Source organism: Trachypithecus francoisi, unplaced genomic scaffold (assembly GCF_009764315.1).
Source record: "Trachypithecus francoisi isolate TF-2019V2 unplaced genomic scaffold, Tfra_2.0 Lachesis_group10, whole genome shotgun sequence".
Taxonomy (NCBI): Eukaryota; Metazoa; Chordata; class Mammalia; order Primates; family Cercopithecidae; genus Trachypithecus; species Trachypithecus francoisi.
Window position 1 is genome coordinate 16578726 of NW_022681455.1, and position 13779 is coordinate 16592504.

At 41.9% G+C, this 13779-nt stretch overlaps 1 protein-coding gene and 1 long non-coding RNA gene across 8 annotated transcripts in view; one reads left to right on the forward strand and one right to left on the reverse strand.

Moving 5' to 3' along the window:
• The window catches only part of ATXN1 (ataxin 1), a 465758-nt gene that overhangs the window by 88842 nt on the left and 363137 nt on the right, over positions 1-13779 (reverse strand). The gene's annotated exons all lie outside the window — the stretch shown is intronic.
• On the forward strand, positions 2831-6180 carry LOC117086763. The gene is made up of 2 exons (XR_004438567.1): positions 2831-3314; positions 5962-6180. It is a non-coding gene; the product is annotated as an uncharacterized LOC117086763 (long non-coding RNA).

Below are 13779 nucleotides of genomic sequence, written 5' to 3' on the forward strand. Positions count from 1 at the left end.
CGGTTTCTCTGAGTAGCACTAGATTGACTAATTCCATCAGACATATGGACTCTCCCAAGACCTGGGAAGACCACAGGCAGGTATACTTTTGAAACAAGGATGCAGGAGAAATTCTGCTACGTCAGATAAAGTGTATTAGATTGGGTCTAGTATTTATCTTCTAAAGGAAATCTGCTGTCGTCACAGTTGGGAACTTCACAAGTGATTTCTATCAGCATTTTATGGACCGTATCAGAGAGCTGGCATGATTCAATAAGATTCAGAAAAGATGAGACTCCAGGAGGTCATGAGTGCTAACCACAGCCCAGCTAGTGGAATGCTATGTGACCTTTACTGACTTGTTTTAACATTCTCATGCCTCTGCTCATGGGTTACTGAACTTTTCTAATCCAAGATTCTCTGCACCCTACAGCCTCTAAAGCTACTTCATAGGCTTGTTGCAAAGATAAATAAAATACTGCTATAGATTCAAGTAAGCTCTGGATATGACTGTAAGAAATATATAATCATCATTATTATAAAAAAATAGAACAAGAGACTTTCTATTCTACTTTGTTTATACTGCCCTCCTGACCAATGCTGTCTTCATTTACTTAATTACCATCTATCATCCTTGTCTTTTCCTGAGCACTATGTGCCTAGATTAAAAAGATGATAGTGGCCAGGTGCGGTCGCTCAGGCCTGTAATCCCAGCACTTTGGGAGGCCAAGGCAGGCAGATCACAAGGTCAGCAGTTCAAGAGACCATCCTGACCAACATGGTGAAACCCCATCTCTACTAAAAGTACAAAAATTAGCCAGGCGTGGTGGCATGTGCCTGTAATCCCGGCTACTCGGGAGACTGAGGCAGGAGAATCACTTGAACCAGGGAGGCAGAGGTTGTAGTGAGTGGAGATGACACCACTGCACTCTGGCCTGAGTGACAGAGCGAGACTCCATCTCCAAAACAAAACAAAAAAAAAAAACAACAAAAAAAGAAAAAGATGATAGCATCCCTTGGTAGCAAATACATATGGAAAATTTCCATGTGGTTTATGCAGTTCTAAAAGAAAGCAACAGATACTGCATTTACTATAGACCCACTTTCCAATTTCATTTGACTTCCTTTTGCCTTGAGAGTCCTTAATTTTCTTGTCTTTTTTAGGCTGTAAGACTACTGAATGAATGAAGGGGAGGCAGCAGTAGTCTTGGTTTCTGAGCTTATCAACAATCCTTTCGCTACAAGAACTACGCAGCAGATAAGAAGCTAGCATGTGACACACCTTCTGCTCATTTTCCTTCCGGAGCAAAAGAAAACAAAGAAGCGAAGAGAAAAGGGTTAATGGGAAGCATTAACTAAACATTCAGGTGTACCCTGACTCACATAGGCACTGCATTCATTCTATTTCAAATAAGTGGGACCAGCCCACAGGGCTCCCAGGTTCATTGCACACAGCTAAATGCTTAACCTGTTCCTTCCAGCAGCAGGTGTCACGTGCAATGACATGACTAGCCCAGGATCAGTATTAAAGAGTCCTGTGTACGTTCACCTTTTGTAAACCCTCTCACTGACTCATTGTACCAAGCTATGTTCTTGCTATTCATTTGCCAAAATTAGATTTCCTTACTGCAAGAAATACATACAGATTAATAGGCCTACTCCTTATTTTATATATAAGGATAGTGAAGCTCGTTCAAGGTGACATAAAAAGTGTATCTGTAATGTCTGGCTAACATGAGCTTCCCAGGCTTTAAGTTAGCAGCTGGTCCCAAACTATAGACTCAAGTCCACCCTACTGCTGCTAGTTCTCTAACTGTGAGATCCTTGACCCATAGATCTGTACTTGTTTCACTTCCCAAGAACTTCTGGTAATGGTAATTCTCACCTCTGAATGCCGATGTTTTTTCATTGCCATGTTTTCAGTATCTGTTGTCCTGTCACCTTTCTAGCTCATCTTTATTACCCTCCATGCCCTGGATCTTGGGCTCCACTGGGAGATTTGCTGGGAGTATGCATGCAAGTATCTTTCTCTCATAAACTGCACTGCCTTTAGGATGCCTGAGTTTACACTATTTCCATAACCACCCATCCCTGAAATAGATGAACACTAGGCTTCTCCCTAGTTTAGAACTTGGGTTGTTAGACTCCTTGGGTCTGTCTTAACTTCTCTCCCTGTTTTCAGTTTGGATTTTCTATCTCCATTTGGCTTCTCTATCTCAGCATCATACCTCCCTGAAGATCCGTGGTAGTGGCAGTAATCCATTTACGATAAACGAGACAACATAGATTCAAGGAATGAAATACACACACACACACATACACACGCACGCAGGCACGCATGCACACAAGCAACCAAGATGGAATAGCGGGGAGTACACCAGACAAGAAGCCGGAAGTGTTGGTTCTAGTTCCAGTTCCTCTCCACTGCAGCATCTCAGATGTAAACTGGCATCAGTAACAGGTCCTGTCATCCACCTCCCAGGAAAATTGTCAAAGATAATAGTTATGGCCGGGGTGGTGGCTCATGCCTGTAATCCCACCACTTTGGGAGGCCAAGGCAGGTGAATCACCTGAGGTTGGGAGTTCGAGACCAGCCTGGCCAACATGGAGAAACCCTGTCTCTACTAAAAATACAAAAATTAGCTGGGTGTAGGAGCACATGTCTGTAATCCCAGCTAATCAGGAGGCTGAGGCAGGAGCTCTGAACCCGGGAGGCGGAGGTTGCAGTGAGCTGAGATTGCACCACTGTACTCCAGCCTGGGTGACAGAGTAAGTACTCCATCTAAAAAAAAAAGTTTCAGAAGGTCTTCTGAAAACAAGAAAACACTATTCAGATGAAAACTATTATATTTATAGATTACTGTTTTTTTGTTTTTTGTTTTTTTTTAAATAGAAGCTCTTCTTTGAATTACCTATATTGCAACAGCAGTACCATCAAAATTGTGCACGATTCAGAGGTTCTTAAACATGGCTGCCCATCAGAATCACCACTGTGCCTTTTAGGAAACACAGATTCTCAGACATTCACAGTCTCTAATGGCCCTGGATTTTCTGGCCAGTGCACAGGTAATGGTATTTTTAAAAAACATTTCCCCCAAGGGATTCTGATCAGTTAGGTTTGGGATCCACTTTTTAAAAATAACATGTTTCTCTGTGACGGAGGAAATTTAAGTATAACTATGATTCATGAATTTGTTATCTGTTTTTTTCTTCAGAGGATATCAGTTTAAGTGTTGTTTTTTAAACTGTAACTCTGAAGGCAAACAACTGGCAAGAAAGAGTTTTCTGGAAGAATGCTGGCTCTGGAAGGCACTGGAAGGTTCTGGAAAAGCAAGGTGTCCTATGAACTAGACTTTTCACCTGTAAGCATGGCAGGAAGAGGCTGTGCAAGGTGGTGGATGACTACAGGGCTTTGCTGTGGACTCCAGGCCTCTAATCCCTTTCAGTCTTTTTACTTTTCTGCCCTCAAAGCCCCGCAGCCTAGAGGGGAGAAGGCGGTGCCCTTGACTGCAGCCTCATGCTTCCTCCTGGCTTCTGGTGGCCTATGGTCTCCTTTACCATAGGTTTCTGGAGCAAAAATCTAGCAGCCAGATTACCAGGATCAGTGACAACTATGCAATAATTAGGGGCAGGCACCAGGAGGCAGAGAAACAGCTGGGTGGCAGAAACTCTCTGATACCCCAAAGGACACATGGAACTCTACTCAGAGGTGGTCAAGAACATGCCAGAAGCTTTGCTTGCCTAGTTGGCAGCAGAAATGGCACTAGCCAGCGATCACCCGTAACCTTGCTGCCTTCTTTACAGATGGCTGCTGTCAGGCTGTTTAATTTGGAGGAAATTCCAATGTCATCAGCAGAGACATGGCATTGGGGAGGGCTGCCAAGCACAAAGACAGAACTTGGCTTCCCCAGCTGATACCCATGGATACAGAAACAGGCTAGTCTTAACAATCTTTTAGACCTGACCTTAGCAGCAAACCAGATAACTGCTAGTCATAAAAGTGTTTCTAAATTGGCCTGATTTTCTCCCCTCCTCTTAGGATCCTGGATGCCTGTAATGCTATTTATCAGTGGTCATTTTGTGCTTACTGATTTGCTAGACATTTTTTCAATCCACTCTTTTTTTTTTTTTTTTTTTTGAGATGGAGTTTTGCTCTATTGCCCAGGTTGGAGTGAAGTGGCTCAATCTTGGCTCCCTGCAGCCTCTGCCCTCTGGGTTCAAGCAATTCTCCTGCCTCAGCCTCCTGAGTAGCTGGGATTACAGGCATGTGCCCACTACACCTGGCTAATTTTTGTATTTTTAGTAGAGACAGGGTTTCGCCATGTTAGCCAGGCTGGTCTCGAACTCCTGACCTCAGGTGATCCACCGTCTTGGCCTCCCAAAGTGCTAGGATTAGAGGCGTGAGCCACTATACCCGGCCTCAACCCATTCTTTATCTCTAAACTCACAAGACAGTGGTTCTCAAAGTGAGTCACCCAGGGCCAGTGGCATCATGACCACCTGTAAACTTGTTACAAATGCAAATTCTTGGGCTTTCAAGCAATCTGTGTTTGAACAAGTCCTCCAGGCAATGCCCGTGCACTTGAAATTTGAGAGCAACTCTCATACGAGGTCACATGGCTCCCCTTAACGTAAACACACCAAAATGAAGTAAGAACCATTTTCTTTCAATAAATTTCAAAACCTTCAGACATTTTATCCGAGTAAATTCATAAGCAAAACACAAGCACATACTGACTTTTTTGCTTAATAAATACGATTTTCTTAGATCCACTAACAGATCACGTTTCACCCACACAAAATAGTGTATGACTTACGAATGATCACAGAGAAAAATCACAGCGGCTTTTTAAATTTTTAATTTATTTTTATGTTATTGTGTGTGTGTGTGTATATATATATTTTCTTTTTTTTGAGACAGGGTCTGTCTGGGTTACATCCATAGCTCACTGGAGCCTCAAACTCCTGGGCTCAAGCAATCCTTCCACATCAGCCTCCTGAGTAGCTAAGACTATAGAGATGCACCACCACACCTGGCTAATTTTTAATTTTTTTTTTTTGAGAGGCATTCTTGTTTTTTTGCCCAGGCCGGTCTTGAATTCCTGACCTCAAGTGATCTTCTTACCTCAGCCTTCCAAAGTGCTGGAAGTGTAGCATGATGGCTCATAGTGAGTTGTTTTGTTTAAAATATGTGACTCTATCACCACATGATTTGCCTACAAATATGTCTAGCAAATTCATGATATATACCAGTGTGTCTGAATACATACCAGTGCTTATGGCACTGACGTTTTAAGTCCTGCTCAGAAAAACAAAATGCACTATTTAGCTTCCATATGTGACTAATTTTAAAATATGCTTTTCAGGCCAGACACGGTCGCTCACACCTGTAATCCCAGCACTTTGGGAGGCCGAGGTGGGTGGATCATGAGGTTAGGAGTTCAAGACCAGTCTGGCCAACATAGTGAAACCTTGTCTCTACTAAAAATACAAAAAATTAGCCTGGTGTGGTGGTGTGCACCTGTAATCCCAGCTATTCAAGAGGCTGAGGCAGGAGAATCGCTTGAACCCGGGAGGTGGAGGTTGCAGTGAGCTGAGATCGCTCCATTGCACTCCAGCCCGGGTGAGTGTGAGACTCGGTCTCAAAAAAAAAAAAAAAAAAAAAAACAATAAAATACGCTTTTTAATAATGAATCTGCAATAAAGCGTCATACATTTTCAACATGGGATTCTAACATGGAACCATCTTTGTTTTGTAATTCATGCCTCCCTCCCCTAGTTTTAACCTATGCTTGGTCCAGATACCATGGGTCTATGTTTCTGTGGTCTAAGACACTTCTTTAAGATAAGCCCGATGCCTACCACACATCTAGGAGTAAGTTATCAATTCTGAAATACTGGTTTCTTTGGCTTTTAGACCTCTTAATTGTTTTGGTTATAAAGATCTGCCTTTAACATTTTTCCTTCTGTGTTCCTAACTAGGCCTCTGAGTCTCCACTGTCAAAATGTGGCTGATCAGACTTGAGGCACCCCTCACCTCACCCTGTGATTATGGAAGGAAGTACAGGACATCGAACGACTCCTTCCCAGCCACGTGGATCATGAATGAGTTAAAATTTCAATCTTTTATTCTCCACCGGCCATTTTTTCCCGAACCCTTTAGGATAGCCAGAAAAAAATAAATAAATCTCTTCTTGGGAATATTTTCTAGAATGTTTTCATTTTAAAATTTATTTTCATTTTATTTCATTGTTAATTGACATCTGAAAAGTTTTTATATTTATGGGGTACAGTGTGATGTTTCAATACATGTATATATTGTATAATGATCAATTCAGGGTAATTAGCATATTTTCCACTTCAAACCTTTATCAGTTCTGTGTTGTGAGAACATTCAAATTCCTCTCGTCTAGCTCTCTGGAGCCTTCTCTTAAGGAGCAAAGAAGAGAATAAAAGACCCTATAAAATTCAGCTCTGTTTAAATCCTATCTTTCAAGTAACTAAAAAGTTGAATACTAGCCCCAATAACTAGATCCACAAACCATTTTTCAATACTAATTTTGTTAGCCAAAGAGATATGCACTAGAAAATGTGAGACCAAGAGTAGACGGCCCATCCAAAGTCCACAGAAATAAAAATCCATTTATGACTGCATTTTCCATGCTGGCTTTCCAGGATGATTCTGAACTTGCTAATTCATGGTACAACTTTGTACTGTAACACAGCCAAGGAGAAACAGTAGCATGTTGGAGCCAGGTCTGTGAAAGCTGACAGTTAAGCTTGAGAGCCAAGCGTTCAACATAGCCGATGTTAAAAGTTAACTTACATAAACTTATGGTTTAATAAATTATATTAAAAACTCCGAGGTGAGGCAGATCACCTGAGATCGGGGAGTTCGAGACCAGACTAACCAACATGGAGAAACCCCGTCTCTACTAAAAATACAAAATTAGCTGGGCACGGTGGTACATGCCTATAATCCCAGCTACTCAGGAGGCTGAGGCAGGAGAATCGCTTGAACCTGGGAGGTGGAGGTTGCAGTGAGCCGAGATCGCGCCATTGCATTCCAGCCTGGGCAACAAGAGTGAAACTCCGTCTCAAAACAAAAACAAACTCATCATCATTTCTCATTATTTTACCCTATATTACTATTATCTGTATGACTGAAGTTAATTATGTCTACTTGTATAATGGATATAAAGTTGTGCACCGCATAACAACATTTGGGTCAATCAGATTGCATATGTGACAGTGGTCAAATAAGATTATAATGGAGCCGAAAACTTTCTATTGCCTACTGATGCTGTAGCTGTCTAATGTAACAGTACAATACATTACTCATATGTTTGTGGTGCTGCTGGTATAAATAAACATCCTACAGTGCCAGTCCTATAAAAATACAGCACATGCAATTATGCACAGTTATAATACTTGATAGTGAAAATAAAAGACTGTTACTGGTTTGTGTATTTACGATACTATACTTTTTATTGTTATTTGAGAGTAGACTCTTTCTACCTATAAGAAATTAACTGTAGGCTGGGTGTAGTGGCTAATGCCTGTAATCCCAGCACTTTTGGAGGCCAAGGCAGGTGGATCATGAGGTCAGGAGATGGAGACCATCCTGGCCAACATGGTGAAACCCATCTCTACTAAAAATACAAAAATTAGCTGGGGGTAGTGGCATGTACTTGTAATCTCAGCTATTCGGGAGGCTGAGGCAGAAGAATCACTTGAACCAGGGAGTTGGAGGTTGCAGTGAGCTGAGATTGTGTCATTGCACTCCAGCCTGGTGACAGAGCGAGACTCCGTCTCAAAAAAAACAAAAACAAAAACAATGGACTGTAAACAGCCTCAGGCAGGTCCTTCTGGAGGTGTTCAAGAAGAAGGCATTGTTTTCACTGCAGACGATGGCTCCATTCATGGTGTTGCCTCTGAAGACCTTATAGCTGTTCAAGATGTGGAGGTGGAAGACACTGAAACTCACCATCATGACCCTGTGTAGGGCTAGGCTAATGTATGTGTTTGTGTCTTAGTTTTTAACAGAAAACTTAACAAAAAAAACTTTTTTTTTTTTTTTTAATAAGAAAAAGCTTATAAACTGGATGTGGCGGTGCACACCTGTAATCCCAGCATTTTGGGAGGCTGAGGCAGGGGGATGGCTTGAGCCTGGGTGTGGGAGACCAGCCTGGGCAACATAGTGAGACTTACTTTCTACAAAAAGAAGCTTATAGAATAAAGATATAAAGAAAGGAAATATTTTTGTACAGCTGTACAATGTGTTTATATTTTAAGCTCAGTGTTATTATGGAAGTTATCAAAAAGTTTAAAAAATTAAAAAGTTTATAAAGTAAAAAGTAAGCTGAACGTGGTTAATTTATTATCAAAGAATAATTTAAAAAACAAACTTAGTGTAGCCTAAGTGTACAGTCTTCATAAAGTCTACAGTAGTGTACAGTGATGTCCTAGACCTTCACATTCACTCACCACCCACTCACTGACTCACCCAGAGCAACTTCCAGTCCTGCAAGCTCCATTCATGGGAAGTACCCTATATAGGTGTACCCTTTTAAAATCCTTTCTACTTCACTTTTACTGTATCTGTTCTATGTTTAGATGCACAAAAACTTAGGCACATTGTGTTACAAGTGTCTACAGTATTCAGTACAGTAAGGTGCTAAGTGCTGTAGGCAATTGTAACTCTATGTCCAAGTTTGTATCCTAGGAGCAACAGGCTGCATCATATAGCTTACATGTGTAGCACGCTCTACCATCTAGGCTTGTGTGAACACACTTTATGATATTTGCAGAAGGACAATGTAAGGAAGGATGCATTTCCCAGAATGCATTCCCATTATTAAATGATGCATGACTGTCTTATATGATGGTGTGCTACTGTGCATCTCTTTACAATCTCATGGTTGGTAATGTCACATTGGTAGTTTGAAATTAGTCACAGTGAGAGTATTTATATTATAGAAATCAGTAAACACTACAAATCAGATGTCCTGTTATTCCCGAGCCAGTAGCTAAACTTTTTTTTTTTTTTTTTGAGATGGAGTCTCGTTCTGTTACCCAGGCCGGAGTGCAATGGCACAATCTTGGCTCACTGCAACCTCCGCCTCCAAGCGATTCTCCTGCTTCACCTGAGTAGCTCCTGAGTAGCTGGGATTACAGGTGCCCACCACCATGCCCAGCTAAGTTTTGTATTTTTCGTAGAGACAGGGTTTCACTATGTTGGCCAGGCTGGTCTCAAACTCCTGACCTCAGGTGATCTGCCCTCCTCGGCCTCTCAAAATGCCACTGTGCCTGGCCACCAGTAGTAGCTAAACTTTTATCAGCACACTGCTGGTATCCATTCTCACTTTTTCTTAAGTGAAATAGAACTAGGGAAGAACAGTAGGAATAGTCAACTTTCCATGATTACATGTGCAGGTACATACCACCAAGCCATATGCCACCAAATCACTGCTGTCCAGAGTAATTCTATTTACTGTCCAAGTAAATCTATTGCTGATTTACTCCCTCTGTTTATCTGCTACTGAAATTAGTCTGACTCAGAAACGTAATTGTATGTGTGTTGGCAAGAACTCACACAAGAATACTATCTTCAAGAAAAAAAACACCACTGGATGTATCATCCTTCACCATGGCCACAGAATATGATGAATATGATGGATTACCTCATTAACTCCTTGCAACCATTGCTATGTTGAGTTTCATTGTCCCTGTTTGACAGGTGAGATTAGGTGATCTGTCCAAGGCCACATATCTAGTAAGTTGCATAGACAGGACTCAAATCCAGAAATCCAAATCTTGTATTCTTTAGACTTTACCACAGGTTATTGCTTTTATGCCATTCTGTCATGAAAATGGGACTTTTTTTTTCAAAAGGTCAACATCTGGGTTCACTTCTCTCCTTCCTTTAGTTAGCAATGCAGCCAACTTTGAGGCACCCACATCTACGTTTATGAATACCAACTCCCCCATCCAAGCTCCCCTTCCTTCCCACAGGCAGAAATTACAACCCCACTGCTGCAACGTCTTAGATAAATCAAACGCAAACACACTTCCACCTGAATTCCTAAAGATGTCCTAGGCATGTGGGCATCATTAGGAAGTGTTTTATACTTTGTGTCTAAGTTATTCAAACCTAAAGAGAAGCCTAAGGCATCTAATTTAAATCCAAATAGAAATAATCGTGAATAAAGACGCCAGGTTCTTGCACTTAATGGTGAAAATAAATATATATGTATATGTGTGTAGTTTATTTTATACACACACACATTTCATGAGGGGGAAAACAAACTATATACATACATATATACACACATATATATATGAACATGTGCGTGCTCTCTATACACACATACATACGCACAAATATGTGTGTTTTGTGAGTGTGTATGTGTGTGTCTAGCTTGTTTTTCACCTCCTCCAGGAGTTATACAGCAAAAAAGAAGAAAAAAATCCCTGCCCTTTATCAGATATGTACACATTTTATCCTTGCAATATGTCTAAAATGATTTCATGACTAAATCCTGGGAAAAATGTGAAGAATGCTTGGCTAGATGGCAAGCTTTTCCAGTAAAAACACAACACTTCTTATGAATTGTAGCACTTGGAGAAGCCTTTTCAACATGATGCACATTTTTGTTCTAGCTTGAGACTAAATCCTGTTTGGAGGTAGGTTTTCTTTGGCTTTCAGAGAAAGTTGAACCGATTGTTCAACATGGGTCTGCGGGCCCTCCAGCATGGACTCACCACGAGAGGACGATGATGCGCTATTCCATTAAACATGCCTCTGTCTCACGACTCCAGCCAGGGTTAAAACCTTCAGATGTTTTCTCAACACATTAAGCAGAAATAACCATCACAACGGCAAAAACTAAACCCATCTGTCCCCTTGTCAGGATTTTTGAGATTGTCAACAGACTGACCTTGTGGCCCCAAAGCATTTTGGAAGCCATGTAACAAAAGTTAAATGTGTCGGTGAACGCACACAGAGAAATTCTTAGAGGTCACTAGTGAATTACTAACACTGTTACCCTGGGAAGAGACGATGGAGTTTCCATTTTATCTCAGAGGTTTGGTGGGTGTATGGTGATGACTTAAAATGATGTCAGGCTACACAGCCAACACTTTCTTGGAAAGGACTTTCCCTGCTGTTCTATTAAAACTGTCAGCAAATAGGGCCGAGGCGCTCACTGGTCTGTGCCGAGGACACCTTAAAGTAATCAGGCTGTCAAATAAAGGCAAACACTTTCTCAGCATTTCTAAAGACGGAAATAGCGAAAAGTGTGTTGCGTTCCAAGCATATCAGACTTAAGTCATTTCTGCCTCATGGTTCTAGAAGACAAGAAAGAGGTGGAGGTGGCAGCAAGTGGGGAGGAGAGCCACATAATTCTCCTTCTAACCCTCTGGCTCTCAACCAGAAGCAATTTCGTTCTGCAAGGGACACCTGGCAGTGTCTGAGGACATTTTTGATTGTCACAACTGTCGGGTGCTACCAGCATCCAGCGCACAGAGGCCAGGAATGCTGCTAAACTTCCCACAATGCACAGGACACCTCCACCCCCTCCATCTTCTCGCTTCCCCAAATAGGATGATCTGGGCCCCAAATGTCAATTGTGCTGTTGAGATTCCCTGCTCTAAAGGGTAGCAGAAAAGATCAGCTGCAGCCAGAGAATTTTCCATTGACCTTCTAACTGTTGCCTGGGCTCCTGGAGGACATCCTCTGAACATGCTTGTTTCCTTGACCTAAACACTAGCCTCACCATGGTCCACAGTCCAGCAGCATCAGCATTACCAGGGAGCATGTGGGAAATACCGAATCTCAGGTCCCACCCAGACTCACAGAACGAGAATGTGCATTTCCACTAGAACGCTGGGGGCTTCTTCACACTTGAAACTTTCAGAAGCACCAGACAGACCTCTCTCACCTATCCTTAGGTCTGTTTGTCCTTCTACTCACTCAGTACTAATTATTTCCATTCTGCCCTCTGAATACACAGTACTCTAGTAAAAAGTAGCTCTCTTCTTGCTTCAGTCTTTCCTCAGAACATTCTCTCCAACCCAGACTTTAACCTTGGCTCACTGCAGAGAGCCCTGTTTCTCCCACAGCCTTCTGAGGTAGAGACAGCTCAACCCCCAAGCCCCTGTGCAGGACTCCATGGCTACTTCCTCTATCCTCATTCAAAAATTCCTTCTCTTCTGACCACATGGCCATGCCCAGACCACATGGCCGTTGGCTTCCAATTATTGTTGCAAGGTACCAGTTTTCAAGCCAGTTCTAGGTGCCTGGATCATGGCATTCGTATTTGCCCTCAATCCAACTGTGGAATTCTCCAGTGACTATGTGAATGACATCTTACACAAGAATTCCTGGTTCTTGAACCTTTTCTACAGCGGCGACAACCACCCACCCCTTCAGAACATTCATGTATTAATACAATAATTATGATGTCGTATCTGACTCTGTGCTAAAGATATTAAGAAGATTACCACAGTGCCCTTGTTCTCAATGAGCTTACAGTCTAGAAGAGGGAAGGGAGGGAGAAGTATTTTAGCACTAGAAGAAGCTTCAGGAATTACAAGCCAGAGAAAAGCTCAAAGAAGGTCATGGTCTACTTTTTGGCCATTTTTATTGGCTAACACTCCAACCCAGTAGTTCCCACATGCTGGTCTGAGAACCAGGGCCAATCCATGGAAATGAAGAAAAATAAAGACAACATAGTAAATGTATCATAATACTAGATTTCTAGGACTTATTCTGATATTATATTATTCTCACTTCGGGGCTGTTAAAACATCCTTTCCTTTTTCAAAAGATTGGAAAATTTATTTTAAAGTGTCCAGTGTCCTTACATTAAAATAAAGAGTTGACCCACATATGCTAGTACCCCATTAATTTTCTAAAACTCATCCTTGAAACCTGGAAGTGGCTTTCCAGGTCTACATGGGAGGGGCTTGCGTAGGCCAGGGACAGTCTGGTTGTAGCAAGGGTTGCCAAGACTTGCTTTGAAGCCACATTTGCCTGTCTCTTTACAAAACATGGGAAGTCATTAATTGTTCTTAATGAAAGATTCAATGTGCCAAGTCAAGTGGTTAAAAACTCTTGGGGGACCAGGCTCACATCTGTAATCCTGGTGTTTTGGGAAGCTGAGGCAGGAGGATCACAACACCAGGAGGTCAAGATCAGCCTGGGCAACAAGGTGAGACTGTTGACTTTACAAAGCATAATTTAAAAATTAAAAAAAAAAAAACAAACAGCTGGGTGTGGTACATGTGCCTGCAGTCCCAGCTACTCAGAGGCTGAGGGTGGAGAATCGCTTGAGAGAGCTGTGGCTAGGACTTGTAGTTGGGGCAGATGAAATGGTCTAAGGTTAGGACAGCAACAAAAACAACTTTGGCAGATTTTGCCTCCATTGGGAAGAGTGCTCCTGGTGGACACATTTTCAGTCTCAAAAAGGAAAATAATGTTGACTTTTAGCTCTTCAGCTCTCAGCAGCTGCCACAAAAGTACCATGTTTAAATCTCATGAGTGTAACTGAATATTTTCCCCTTTAGGGTCAATGGCTGTGTCTCAGGGATCACTTGTTTCTTAAATCTCAGGCTGCTACATTTTCTCAACTACCAGTTGTATTAGTCCGTTTTCATGCTGTTGATAAAGACATACCCAAGACTGAGCAATTTACAAAAGAAAGAGGTTTAATTGGACTTGCAGTTCCACACGGCTGGGGAAGCCTCACAATCATGGAGGAAGGCAAGGAGGAGCAAGTCACTTCTTACATGGATGGC